At 37.0% G+C, this 15700-nt stretch overlaps 1 protein-coding gene across 5 annotated transcripts in view; it reads right to left on the reverse strand.

The window, feature by feature from the left end:
• PPFIA2 (PTPRF interacting protein alpha 2) overlaps positions 1-15700 on the reverse strand; it is a gene marked incomplete at its 5' end in the record, with an annotated part of 338907 nt that overhangs the window by 185473 nt on the left and 137734 nt on the right. The window lies entirely within an intron of this gene.

Consider the following 15700-nt stretch of genomic DNA (forward strand, 5'->3'; position numbering starts at 1 on the left):
TTCTTCCAGAGGTGATAAACTCTCCTCTTTTCCCTGAGTCCCAGCAAAATCTCCCTGTTATGATGATTTGCCCTCTGGCATTTGGCTACAGAGTTGGAGAAAGTTAGAGAGGAAAATAAAATGTACATAAAATCACTTTCTCTCTTGCCTGATGATGCAAGAGGAAGGAGGTTTTTTGATTAAAGCTATACCAATTCTAATTCCAGCAACAATAGGTCTGCTGAGATTATCAGTGTAAGTCCTAGACCCCATGAAAAGAATTTCACATTCTATTTTCTATTTTTATACAAGTTAAGTACCACTTTTATAACTATTCTACAGCCCAGTAAATATGGCTAACACTGTTGTACACTGATTTTTCTCATAGTCAGTCCCTTCAGAGAAAAACATGTACAGATACATAGGTATCTGCAGTCTGCAAAGTGTTTTGGTAGAACTGTTCTTACTTTGGTGGTTTGTTTGAAATATTTATCCTTCTAGAGAACACATTGCTGAAAAAATACTTTTTTTCATTGAAATGCTCTTGAAGATACAAGTGGGACAGACATATGATAGTGCTAATTCCTGGGGGATTTAATGCTACCCTGTTGGGCCAGCTTCCAGGCAATCTGGCTCTCTCCCTCCCTGTGTCAGTGATGACTGTACAACACTCTGCAGGTCCTGAATAGGTCAGGGCCACCACATGCATTCCTGCTGTCTTACAGTAATTATTATTTGAAGTACTTTATATTGTAACTTGCCACCATGTTTGCTAGGCACTGTGCAAGTATAGCTCTGAGAATTTTTCTTTGAAAAAACGCAGAAGGGAATGTTTCATGTGTGTATAAACAATGTATGCGTGGGATACATGTACATTGGTTGGATGCATTTCACTGGTTTTGCTCTATTTGCTTTTCCTGGTGAGTATAGAAGCCTGTGAAGTCACAGACTTCAGCAGTAGTATTTTTCTTTGCCTTTAAAGAACACCTCTCAATCCTTTGAGATACAAAAAGACATCCAAACACCAAACAAATATACTGCAGTGCAGTGATACATTCATGATCTACACACAGTTTCAGGAACTGAGGCTGCTTATGAAGCTGCCAAGCAGCAGCAGCAAAGGCAAATTAACAAGATTTTGGTCTTTTTCTCAGCTGTTCATAATCCTTTTGGCAACAGACAGATGTCCAAAATCAGTTCAGCTTCACATTAATGTCATTTGAAAAAGCCATGAGCAGTGGCAGACGCAGGCAGTGAAACTACACCTTGGAAAGACAGCCCAAACGTGGAAGAAATCAGTGGAGAGGGGGTGGAGGCACTTTACTGAAAATAACAAAGAACCTGTGAGTTGAGGAAGAGGCAAAACAGAAGCCTCTTTTTCACTATCTCCAGAAAGAATCTAAAAAGTAGTATATTATATTCATGTGACTGAAAACGAAAGATTATTTGCATTATCCCTCAGATACAGTTTCTTCTCTTGTATTGTGCCAGGGCAGGGAAATGTGTTCATCTGCAGAGTCCAAGGAGTTAAAAAAATGCAAATGCAAAAAACCTATACCGTTAAAATAATAAAAAAAAAAAATCATCTGACCTATGTCAGGATCTATTTTAGGATGAAATGCACATAAAAGTGGTTATTCCATTAACTGAGCTCAAATGTAGATTTCTGCATATGATAACTTGGCTAGGTAGGAGAGGGAGATGACCCAGTCTTTCCACAAAAGCTTTCATGAAAATCATTATTAAGAAGAGCACATTCAAAAATGAAATTAAATTCTAATTGTAAAGGAAAGAACTGAAACAATTTTAATTTAAGACCAGCAGACTGAGGATTGTGTGTCTTTATGTATTAAAACAGCAGGTTTATGCACTCGCTCACTTATTAAAACTCTTTTCAACTGTCATTTTTGACATTGGTTTATAACTCAACACCAACCTGACTGAAAGCCCAAATCTAAAATGCTCCAAGAAAAAAAAAAAGCTTTGGGAACTTTTCTTTAAGTAGTTTATTTTCTCCACATGTGATATTCCCTTCAGCTGCTTGAAGCATGAATCAGACCAAATTTCCTAACACAATTCGTTAGAAGAGCTTTGTCTTTTTAATGAAATTGTACAGAAAGGGCTATTGAAAATCTGATGAAAATAATGAGAAAGGTGCTTAAATTGCACATATGCCAGGAGTCTTGAAAAAAGGGAGCAAGACAGCTGGGCCATGTCCACCAGGCTGCTTTCCTTTGCTATGCTGCTACCAGTCCCTGATGCTGCAGCAGTGACCAAGGAGTGGTCCAGGGAAAAAAAGGTTTCCCGATACCAACAATCTTCCTCCTCTGCATACAGCTGTTCTACCTAGCTAAGCACCAGGATTTTAAAGTATAACAATAATTATCATGCCCATATAAAACTGAGACTATAGCACACCTTAAAATGCTAAATTCACTGACTACAATGAAAGAATATAATAAAAAGAGTAAAACATTACCCTGGCAACACTTACTCAAACAGCCAAAGGATTAGCATCAAAGCATCACTGGATAAATATTGGCTATATTTTTTCTCAGACTCACCCATGCAGCAACATGAAAGACTGCAGATCCAGACAAAAACAATCTTTTTGAGTACATCAGAACTGCAGATACAGACAAATTCATATATAAAAAATACAGAATCTAGTTTGCAAAACAAAGGTATTTTGTTGATTAGTGTAAAAATCCAAATTTAAACCATGAGGGTCTGACACCACCACTAATAACATTTTGTAATTTTAATAAAAAGTAGAATTTGTTGAACATTATTTTGGGGCTAGAAAAGAGAAATATAACTTTCCAATATTTATTTAAAAAAACCAAAATTTTACATCATATTTTCACTGAAAAGTTGGCAACTGTAACAAGCTAATAAATTATCATATGATGTTATGTGTATGTTATGTGCATTTCAAGTATTATTTTATAAGCTAAAAAGTGTTCATAAAACACTTTTATGAAAAAGTGAGAGCGAAAATAAGGATATGAACTAATAGCCCCAAGAAGAAGGATCCCCATAAAACACACAGCCAGACATCATGATGTAATGAAGATTTTAGCTTTGTTAACAGGGCAAGTTTTCTAACAGTTGGGAAAGGGCGGATCAAAATACCCTGATCAGTTAAAAGAGCAGTCCTACAGAGGATAAATGGAGAGAGCAGAGGTCAATAAAGATATGGTCCTGAATCTGTACGAAGAAAGCTGAAAGTGAATTATTTGCACATCTCACTTAAATTAAATGTAAATCAGATTACTTGACGTTAAAAGCTCAAGATTCCTGACCTGTGAGTGAGAAAGGCAGGTACCTTCAAAGGTGATTCTTAACATTTGAGTGAATTGCCTAAAGTTAGATGGTTTGAATATAGCATACTCCTCTCTTAGCTAAAAAGTCGCCAGTGTTTTTGGCTTTCTAAGGAATGCCAAGCACAGACAAGGCGTTCTGTTATTTAGTTCTATTTTTCTTGGCAAAACACAATACTTTGCTTTGCAAAGCTGGTTCCTCACCATTGCTGCATCACCACTGCCCACAGGCAAGCACAGGAGAGGAAAACTTTAGCAGGTGCCAAACACACTGGATTTTCTGGTTGGCACTGAAAATTACCACATCTCTGTCAGAGGGAAGCTGAGTTCCCTTTTCAAGCAAAATACTAACGAGTAGCTAACTATTTCTAAAGGAAGCATTCAGAGACCGAGAGAACATCTAGACAGACTGCTGAGGAATGGTGACAGCAATACTTTCTATAAAAAAGAAAACACGCTGTATTCCTTACACTGTTATGGGTTTCAACTGAAGCAAACATTCCAGACTGGGAGCACTCGGAAAGAAACTTATTTTGCTCAGTATTAAATCCTTCCTGCAAGATGTTCTGTATTTCAGTTGCAAATGGAGTTAAAAGGATAACTTTAATGTAATCTGCAGTACCACAACTCCACATAAAACATAAAGTGAAATATGTCTCATAGGTGTTAAGATATTGCAGAAAGCATTATAATCACAAATATGCAGATGACAGTAAATTTACCAAAGACTGACCACTTGCTCTTGGCCTGTGGAAAATGCAAAGTTATTTGACTTAGTACAACTTGAAATGATTCCAGTAACTTTTTTTTTTTTCAATGTGGTCTAACCTAGGTTGCATTAGCTTGCACACACCACAAGTTCACAATTTGCATAAACAGTGCTCCTAGCTAGGCTAACCCACAGGAATGTCTTAAAAGTAATATCTTAAAAGCAGAGGTAACAGCTCATGCATTTAGTAGGGGGAAGGAGGATGGGAAACAGAGAGAATTCTCTTGCTGTTTCTGTTGGTTACTGATGCACAACTGCCAAGTCCACACCGTGGGGAGACCCGCAGCAGGTCGTTCTCGAAAGTGGAAAGACAGAAGAAGTGCTGGTTGGGCATGGGACAGTCACATTCCAAAACCCACACGTGCAAGTTGTTCCCAAGCAAGTTGCCTCTGACTATAATAAAATATCTCAAAGGTGACAGTTCTGTATAGGCCAGAATGCTGCAAAGAGCTCACTTCTGAAGCTAGTCTTATAGGTATCAACATGAAGGGCTTAGTGCAATGAGGCATCTTGTGTAAATAAGAAGTATCTTCAGTTAGTAATAACTGATTTTAAGGTGTATTTCTCTAATCTTTATAATTTTTGTGTATATGGAAAAGGTTACGTTTAGCTAGGATGCACTTGTAAATATTTTCTCACATCTATCTATCCATCCAGTCATCCATCCATCCACAAGACTGCAAAGTATGATTAATTCCTGATTTTTTTTCCTTTTTTTTTTTGCTGGTACTTCGGTGCATCACATTAATTAAAATGGGACACTACAATTTTTGGAGTTAGTAACATTACTTAAAACTGTAGTAGTAGTCACAATAAGATCAGGACAAAACTGGTTACCAAAAAGATGACATTTAGTGAATAATGTGTATTGCAATTTAATATTGCAATTAGCTAAATAAAGTTTTAAATGTATATCAACAATATAAAAAAACCAAGTTTATGAATAATTTCACCATATGTAGATTAACTAATACTATCTCCAGACAATGGCTTGGCATATGCACTTGTGTGCACAAAAGAAATACATGATTAACACTGGCAGAAGACATGCTCAGTAATATATGAGTCAGAAGTGTGGCAGTTTTAATCATTAACACAACATTTGTTGTGGAACAAAGATATATAGGTTATATCAATAAGTGCATTCATTTGATAGTCTTAGCTGTGAGTGTCATGTAACCTTACTTAACAGAAGTACCATCTTTTCTAGCCCAGAATCCCACTCTTTTTACAAACAGCTCTGCCTCTTTCGATGCAACTTTAACAGCTTTATCGTTTTACTCATCCAGCTGTCTCAGATGCAATAATAGGACTAACGATAAGCATCTATAAGGAAAAAATAATTTTTAAGACATTTTGCAACCCTATGTGATACTGAATAATTAAATAGCCTATAGTGGGAGATAGAACCCAATGTTCCTACAATAAAACAGGAATTTTAAGGAAATCATGACTGTGATTTCAGGTGAATCTGTTTTGAAAACTTACTCTTTTTCATCCATCTTTTAATCATCTTTGAAGCCTTTGCAGGAGTCCTTTGAATCACATTTGCAGAACCTATCCTTCTAGCAGCATAACGTCAGAAACAGTTGCACATTTACTATGAAACTGAGAATAAAACATTCTACATGTGTATTTCTTTATAAGAGTTTATGCAGTTATGCATCTTCTTCAGTTCCATATATCTATGCCCATAGTTTGGGTTTACTGTTAATATTCAAAAGTTTCAAGACACTTGACATCTTATGTTAGGAACTACTATATTACTAAAAAAAAAAAGATGTATGTGACATTCCAGTGGGAATTTAGTTAGTGCTCAGGCACTAAAAAGCTGCCTGTCTCCTGTCCTCCATTGTCACCCTGCAAGAGTATCTCTCTTTTACCTCTGTCTTAATTACTGAGAGCATTTCCAATATAAGACAGAGAACCCCATGTCAACGCACAGTATAGCTAAGAGAGTCACACGATAGGTAGCACACTCCTGTCAAATCTAGTCTCTACCTTTTTCAGAACGTGGATACGAACCAAAGCCTGCTGCCACTCAGGTGAATGTCCACAGGATTAGGTTCCCCAATATTTGTGAACTTTAACCTCTCCTATTGGAGTTACTCCGCATTACCGGTGGTTAACTACTCCAGAAGAGAAAACGACTTTCAGACCAGTTGGGGCATTTCCCACAGTAATGGCACACTTGGATTTTTGTCCCTGCCCTACTCGGTTGTTGCTGGTTTACACGTGATGGCTCCGTGCCGAGCAGGAGACCAGCACAGGTCAGGGGATAGCCTGGCTGCCGCACCTGCTTCCAGAAGATGGCAGGACTGGAGGAAAATCTTCCAAAGCACAGAAGGAATCTAAAGGCTGCTTGGATTTAATGTCTGATCCTGGATCCATCTCACAGCTACCAAACAATAGGTAAAAAAGAGGATCATATCACACATTCTTAGTTTACTTAAATTACCTACGTAAATGATCAGCTTTGTAATCAAATACCTCACTGTTTTCTGACAAAGTCATAAACTAACATAACATAACTAAAACTAGCACTTATAGATCTGATGTGAGCAACCATAAAAGCAACCTCTTGTAGAAGGGAAAATTACTGAATAAAAGAAAATGCTGAAATAGTGACAGAGAACGTGCCTGCCAGCCTGGGAACTGTGAGCCTGGGAACTTGGCCTGGGAACTAGAAGCATCCCTGAGAAGTGCAGCTGGCACCTCTGAAGTACAGCTGCGTGCATAGAAACCAGACATCCTGAGATAACATTGATAAGGGCAAAACCAGTGAACTGTAATGGCAACTTATAACCTGAAAGTGTGAAAAATAGTCTGGAAAAAGGGGAAAACATCCCGAGAAAGTAAGAACTGGTAACTGCCATTGGCTGTTTTAACTGCAAGAGTGGGAAAACAGCCTGGAAAAATAAAAATTGGGGTTGGTTTGTTTTGTCCTCCTCTCTGGGATGGTTTGGCCCCTTCTGGAATCTGTTTAATGTGCTTGGTACCATATATATACATGTAAGTAATATAGTTATATTATTGAGAAGTTTGCTTCACTAGTAATAAGTTTGTAGTAATCTGTAATATTACATACATATTTGCTGCTGTTATTGGGTGCTGCTATTATTGATTGCTGCTGCTATTGATCAGTGTTATACTACTGATTGCTGATAATAATTAGTAATAGCTCGATATATATTCACGTTATTAATCTTAGGTATATTTGCTAGTGGTGATTTTTTGTGGTATTTGTGGTAATCTGTAACAGAGAATTTAAAGGATAAAGCCTCCACATCCTGTGAACCCACAGTTGGGATCTCCACGCACTCACAGGCCAGGTAACCATTTAGGTCATGACAAGCTCAGAGGGGAATGGTTACCCTCTTCCATTTGTGTATTGTGCTGCCAAACAAAAAGATGAATTATTCACTGTCACTATTACAGCAATTCCGAGGTGGTCAGATACTGCAGTGATGGGCCGGTATGAGAGACAGAATAAATGAAACCTTCTGCCTTTCACCATCCTGAGGAAATAAAATTAACCCTTTTCACTTTTCCAGTTTGTGTAAGCCTCATCAATATATCTACATATTTGGACTTCCCAACAGAATTTTCCCAAGAGGATGAGATCCAGATACAGGGCAACTGGAGCATTTAATGAAAATCTGGCTTTTATATAGATGCTTGGTTGGGTCTGTTACTCCAGTGATTTTATGGTTGTATGTTTCAAAGATTGAGTGTCAATGAATAGATGTGGGCTCCTCTGTAGCTATCTATTTTTAATTCCATCAGAGAGGCTTAGTTTTAAACATGTGATGGAAGAAATGTTAGTCAGAGGAAAGCAGATGGCATAGCTAATTTTTCTTTCACAGTGTTTACACATTGCTGAAATTTTGTTAACTCTCACAGCAGAAAAACAAGAATACACAGCTCACATATAGCAGTATTCATTAGTAGGCTTTAGGGAGGAAATTGGTAAGTTTTGATCTGTTTTTAACACTAGGTAGCCTGGCAATAGTATGTACGAGTAAAGGCTTGTATCTGCAGCCAGTGCCAGCAGCCCCCAAGCTCCAGGTGCTGCTCAGCTCTCCAAGCTGACTACACTTCTCCAGCGTGCTGCTCCGGAGCCTCCTGCTCTCTGGGTGCGCACAGAACAAGAAGTACATTTTATGACTTATTCCTTACAAGCATAGGCAAGGAGTACGAGTCAAAAAGAAGCCCAGCTCAGACTGTCCCAACTAAATGCAGAAACTAAACAAAATATGCCAGCAATTTAAAAAACGAACGAACACAAAAGGATTTTTAAGCAAACTTGGAACAATTTCAAAATCTACAGTGCAAAGAACAGAGCCTGTGGGCACGGCTGTGCTGTGCAACGGAAGACCCTTGAGGTAGTCCTGAATGACCTAACTCCAGAATGAGAAGCAGCATAGCCATACCAGTGGCTCATGATGCCTGTGAAGAAGCAGCAGTCAGTAACCCAGGAACAACAACAAAATAACACCCCGCTTTTGGATATAAAGCAGACATTGCTACGCTGCTCTGCGCCTTGCTCTGCTGAGGTGTTAGCTCCCTTGGGACTGCAGTGAGCTGTGTTAACTCATGGGGCTCCAAAAGAGAAGATGAAATGGTTCACACCTCATACTAGTTGTGTCTAAGATCTCTGATAAATCAATTGACTCTTATTACAACCTTCAAAACTAAAAAAGACAGAAACTTGCATTTAAAAATACGTAGGCAGAGATTCTAAGTAAAGCTTTTTAAAAAAGTGTCAGCACTTGCAAACATAGTACACAAAATCCTTAGATTTTAAACATTTGCTTTATCAGGTTTCCAGCATTGCATCTTAGGGTTGTATATCATATACTAGTTTAGAAAATATACTACAACTCATATTATCATTGAGATTATTAGTATAAATACTATGGACTAATCCAATGAGAAATCAAATGCAGCGGTGGTTTACACCTATATATATGTAGGCTTATATTTGGTTTTAAGTACAGGGCTTCAGTTTTAGCCATTTCATTTCAATAATGATAGCATTACCTGTTACAAATTTATGTTCTGTTTGCACATAGTGCTCTAGGTAAGAAATATTCCCTACAGCTGTCAGAAGAATAAAAGTATCTATTGCTCTGAACCAATTCTACTGAACTTTAAGTCATATGGTATATGAACACTAAATCCTTGTAAGCTGCATAGAATAATACCATGTCACCTATGTGAGAAAGCTGCTTCAAATGTGCTCAATTCAAAACACAGGTAAGACAATCAAGCCAACTACTTCAAAGTACGTAATTTGAGTACTTGAACTTCAGTAAAGAGGAAGATGCAGACTGCAACTTCTCAAAACCATGTTGCTTACTTATGAAGAGTTCCCTATAACTCTTCGAACATACATCAAACAAACTGGCTTGAAGGCTCCCAAAATTTTTATTTTGACATTACTGGATGATGAAATCAAAAGAACAACGTGACCTAACAGTTGTTAGGTCAACTTGTCTGTTGCATCAACAGAAATGCAAAATAAATGGAAAAAACATGAATGAAGCTCACTCATTTTTCACATTCAAGATCAGCAGGAGCAAGTTCACCAGTTCTGAAGAAGTGAAACAAGAAGCTCTTAGTAACTTCAGGAATATGACGAATGAAGTATTATCAGAGCCCCTGCAATTTTTACTTCTCGATAAGTATCTTTTAAGATTACTCTTTAAATGTGTTCTGAAACTGATTTCCAGCTTTATGTCAACATAAATCACAAGAGATGTTCTCAAAATTTTTCAATAGCTAGGGATCATTTTAAGGGAATTTCAGATAAAAAATGTTTAACCTCCCTCCAAAATTTCCAAAACAGAGCTTTGTGAAATATGCAAAATGCCTGGGTGATTAAAAGAAAAACCCTTAACATTTTAAGCCAATATCAAAAAGTGCATACTTTTGCTCAACACATTATTGCAACCAAATGGAGGTAGAATAGATGTATTCAGTGCTGCTATTCCACAAAAGCAAATGAAAAGCTGTTAGTAAATACCTTCCAAACATTTGATTTTTCAGTCTTTTTGTGCCTAAGATATATTTAATAGACAAATATCTTGTTGTCAGAACAATCAGCACTACCGCCAGCTCACCTCATTTTTTTTAAGAGAGATGAGACTGTCATCCCAAGAACTGTAAACTATATATCTTTCTGTGTAGTTAATACACCGTCATTTCTAGACCTGCAAAACTTTTTCAAAGCTGTCAGCACAAGGTGATGAAAAAAACCCCCACATTTCATTTGTATCTGATACTTTTCCAAACACACGAGGATACTGTGCTGTACTCGGTACTCCAGCGTTCTGAAACCACACTTAGGATAATGTGCTGGTTTAAAACAACAAAATAACTTTCTTACAAGTGAACTTAGACTGAAAAGAATTCAGATATTCCTTTGTGATATCCGCAAATTTGCATGCATATGTTTTTCCGTGTCACTTCCTGACATTAGGTGAAAAAACTTGCATGGAAAAATCTACTTATACTTTGAAAGCAAGATGGAGTGATGTCTAGATTTTGACATTTGTGGGATGGGAATGAAGTGTCACATCTTCACCTGCTCATGTTTTATTGTGGTTTTGAATACTTCACTTAAGGCTTTTGTTATTCTTTATCTTCTGAACTACATGCTTCTGTCACTGCTGTATAATAGAATTTTATATTTCCTAAACTACTATTAAGTATTGAGCTTTGAGAGTACAAATTATAGTTCTAGAAACAGAGTCATCCACTGCTGATAAATCCCAACTGTGAAATATGTAAAATGCCTTAAAAACTTGGAAGTTTGCAAACTTCATTTGCAAGTACAATAAGCGTTACACGTCTCATGCAGTAATGTATTTTTTTCTACTTTTACACCTCTGTTCCAGCTTTCCCTTAATTTGGTGCATCAAACTGTTACGTTGTGCGCTCTTTGTAGCCACAACTACATTTCTACCCTGCCTAGAACAATGGGACCTCACCCTTAATTAGACTTTCTAAGTAATATCATTAATAATGAAGAGTGCAACACCACATAGAGCACATAACAGTCCTGATGTTAAAAACAGATGCAATATTTCTGAAGAGTACAAATGTTACCATGAGAGATGTATAAAAATGCTCTTTATAAATATTATAGCTAGTTCACGGTCTTCACATGAGGTATAACCTTATAATAAAACCTTAAAAATTAAAGCCAGCAGGGATGGATTAAGAAGGATCCTGTGGATTAGTGATCTGTAAAATCATGAGGCAAGTGTAGAGCTGCAGGCAGCATTTCTGAACATGGCTGATTACTGCTGGCCAACTGCCCATTTCAGAAAGCTTCACTTCTGCTTTTCTGCAGGAGTTAAAGAACTGAAGAATGAGTTTGGACAGATGCAAAAAGAGTATTTTGCAAAAAGAGACACTTTGTATACGTGTCCAGCTTGAAGATAAGAGTTTCTGCCACTGAAAATCAAAATGTATTGAACTTTTGTAACCTTTGCACAACCAGGCTATACCTGAAAATAAGCACTGAATTGTGTCATTTTACTTCACAGCACAAAACACAATGATTTTTATGAAAGAAAAAAAATGCGAAGCATGTGTTCTAAAAGTATTTCTCTATTTCTCAAGTACATTAATAGAAATGTCCACTATGTTATATGTATTATGCCTATACTATGATGTCCACCATATCCAGTACCTTCTCTGGGCTCACATACAAAACTGAGAGGAACTCATAACCAAGCTAAACTAAAATCTCATAAACAATGTAAATTAAAGCTTGTATTCTACTTTATTTTAAAAATTAAACCCAAAATACTATGTCCAGAATTTCACAGCACCAGGTTTATCTACATGAACAGAGAGCTATCATCGAAATGGTAACTTTACTTTGCTAAGATAGAGGGGTTTAGGTAGCTATGTCTTTGTTTCATTGTGCATGTTTTTGTTGAAATATTCCCAACCTTTTTTCTCATTTCTAATCTGCCAGCAGTTGCTGTTCTGTCATGTATCAGTCCACCTTCTTCTCAAACACTGTAAATCATTCTGCCCAAGAACAACTTAAACACCTGACCGGTCTCTCACTTAGATTCACAGCTCTTACTCCTTGGTACTCCTTGCACTTCGTATTCTTCCGTAACATTTAAAAGTCTTTTACCAATGGTCTGAAAGGTAGTGTACCCTGCCCACTTCCCATTATGCTGTTCTTACTGCCTGCTGCCTTTACTAAGGACTTTGTGTTAACTAACCCCACAATAAATTGTCTAATCTAATTTGCATATGCTTTTGTGTTGTACACACTTTGTGTCCAATACTTAGCCCAGCATAACCAAATACTTGACTGGGGTCCATAGGAACATCCAAAGTTCAAGTCAAGCGGAGTCAATATAGAAATGTCCCATGTCCTGTGGCCACTTCTCTGTATCCCCTTCTCACAAGCTTCACGAATGTCACCTTGTTTAGACAGCTTTATGCTAGAAGATGTTTAGGCACCTCAGCCACTTTTAAAAACCACAGCACTTGCTATTCAGATTTTTTTTTAGAGCAGTACTGGGAAACATATTTCAGACTAAAGGTTTTTTGACAGCTGGCAGTGTGCTGAATTAGTCAGAAGGCATTCATAGTATTTGTTCACAGCCTGTGTTTGATTTAGGGTTTTATATATATACACACATATAAATACGCATATATATAAATCAAAAGAAAAGGATATTTCTGACATTATCTTCACTGTGCTGATTTGAGTTTTTCTTATTTGAATACACCCACCAAAAAAAAATTGCATGTGTAGCATGATGGCGGCTACTAATACCTCGCTGAATAAACCCTCATGCAAATCCCAGCTGTAAATATAGGTTAAGTCTTTATATTGTTAAAAGGGTATCTCCTTAAGTACATATTAGAATTTTGTGTGCATCTGCCTGACTAACATAAAACCCTGTCCAGATGCTGTTACAAGAATTTTTAACAGAACAATTTTATTGTGGAATTGAATCAAACAGACAGACTTTAATAGCAGGACGATGGGATATAAGCCATTTTTAATTGGACAGCACTACTGCCAGCCTACTTAACCCTCTTATGTTTAAGAACAAATTGACATAGATTTAGATTTTATATTTAATAACAATCTATTTCCCAGACATCCTCCTTTTGTAAGCATTTACCTCTTTCAATTCCATCAGATTTGGAAGGGATAAGCTACTAATGAATGCAGTTTTATATCTCTATTTCATTTAAACACAGAAATAAGTAAGTAGGAATATAGTTACAGGAATTCCCAAGGAAAATCTTTTGGTTGTTTAACTTCTAATCCATTTTTATTTTGTCATTAATGGAGATAGCATCCAAGCATCAAAATAAGAAACAAGCTGCATATTCAGTTCTCTTTCAGATATTCCAGTAAATCTTCATGCAGCTAGAAAAGTAAATACAAAACATGTTCAGGTTGGTGATTGCTTTCAAATTTTTGTGTTTGACTATGAAACTTCTCCAATAGCGGTCTTTCTAAAGATTTCTTCCAAATTTCTGAAGTCTAACAATGTGGAACTGTATTGGCACTACAAAAATAATTTAAAACTTGTATGAAAGTCTGTAAACACTGAAAACTACTCATATCAATTACACTAGACAGAGTATGTACATATGTGTGGCTACAAATCTTTACAGCTTCATATACTTGTATCTCATGCATTTCTTATGAAAACTGCTTAAAGAACAAATCCTCAAGAATGATTTTGCCAATAAAAAGGGGAAAAGTGATGAAAGTTACTTAAAATTATACTCCCTTCAAAATAAAGGGAGTTGGATTGAGGCTTTTTCTCTGCACTGATTTCTCAAAAGCACAAAGGTAAGAAAAAGTCTCTCCACTAAAGGTGCAACAGTTGATATTACGATTACTATTAAAATTACCCCAAAAAATAATTCTAGTATTAAAAACCTACTTCATTTAAAAGGCATAGAGAAATCCACTGCATGCATGCACCAGAACCTGAAAGTCAGAAATGGTTATTTTTATCTTGGTCACGAAGAACAACTAACATTTTGGAATCAGAATGGAGTCTCTGCTAATGGTGATGATATGCCAGGTGGAATACATTGCATCTCCCTTCCCTAGAGTGCTTTTGATATTAGAATTCTACGGAGGAGAGAAAAACAGAGAAAAAATAGTTATCCCTGAAGTGCGTGTGCATGACTCATAATGTGTGCAAGAGACAGATCAGTGGAGTGAGAAGGTGCTGTTTATACACAGCTCCTTTACAGAGAAGAGATGCTTCAAGACTATTTTCAATTATAACTACAAGAATAAAATAACTGCAATACCATTAAAGCAAAAGGTCAAATTTAGCTAATGATTTTGGTCCTCATTGCCCCTTTCAATTCCTCAAGCTGCAAATGAAGAATTTCCCTTTATCTTTCTGCTTAAATAGGTGTCTATTCATGTGAGTTTCCTCCCTCAGGAACACGCAGTAATACTCCCTAATTATAAATGTGCAAGCATTCAGTGCAATTTGCATGCTTTTAACATACAAAGCCTTTTGTCTAATCTCTTGATCTTTCAGTATCAGGTGCCTGACAACATAGTTGGAAAGTTAGGATGGTAACAAGGCGTCATAAGGCTGAGTCTAGTTTTAGGACTGCATTAGTCCCTCTGCATTAGTCTCTCCCTCTCCTTGAGGGAGCTGTACTGCACTTCTGTTGCTCCCGTCTCCTCCTGGAAGATCCTTGATACCAATGATTTGGAGAACTGGAGGAAATAATGGTGTAAAAGTAGCTAATCCTATTTTTGCATTGTTCGCAGAATTTCTTCCCAGACTGAATGTTTTCTCATTTCAACAAGAGCATAAGTTATTCTTTAAATCAGTAATTGTTTTTAGATGTAACCCATTCTATTAAGTAGAAGATACAGGCAATTAGAAGTACTAATAGGCTGAAAGAAAAAGAAAACAACCACTGTAAAATGGTGTTCAAAAGGGGGTTGCATAAACAATTTGTATTTAGTAGCGGATTACAATAAATTATTTTGTTTCATTGATATAAATTGCTTTTATTTCAGGGGTATCCATTAGGATATACTGTTGATGTCCATGGAACTCTGTTGTCAAGAAAACTGTGAAGCTAGAAGGGGTTTATTTGCCATTACTGGTCTGAAGTGATATAATTATCCTTACAGACATTATTTGCCATTTTGGTTTTCCAACTTTTTATCACCTGACCTGTGCCAAACAGAAGAATCTGAGCACTAAACAACACTCGACTCAATATAGTCAACATCAGATCAAATTTCAGACACTATAATTCTACCTCTGGAGCACTTACCCATCACTTGTTGGCATCACCACCACACCCATCACCAGTTCTTGAAGCAGAACAATGTAATTTGTACTACTTTTTCCATTAGATTGACTCCACAGCAGTATCCAGCTTTAAACTTTGCATGTCATCTGCAGAGTCATACCACCACGGAGAGTCAACTACTGTAGTAATAGGGACGTTGCAGCACAGAAAGCCAGGCTATTGTGTTTGTGAGTAAGGGCCACAGCTGGCACGCATAGAAAGCCTGCAATATTTATGTAGAAGTTTCTGCACTATTACGTGGACAAACACATCAGGGAAGAGCAAAAAA

Source organism: Phaethon aethereus (assembly GCF_964289735.1).
Source record: "Phaethon aethereus genome assembly, chromosome: 1".
NCBI classification, from domain to species: Eukaryota; Metazoa; Chordata; class Aves; order Phaethontiformes; family Phaethontidae; genus Phaethon; species Phaethon aethereus.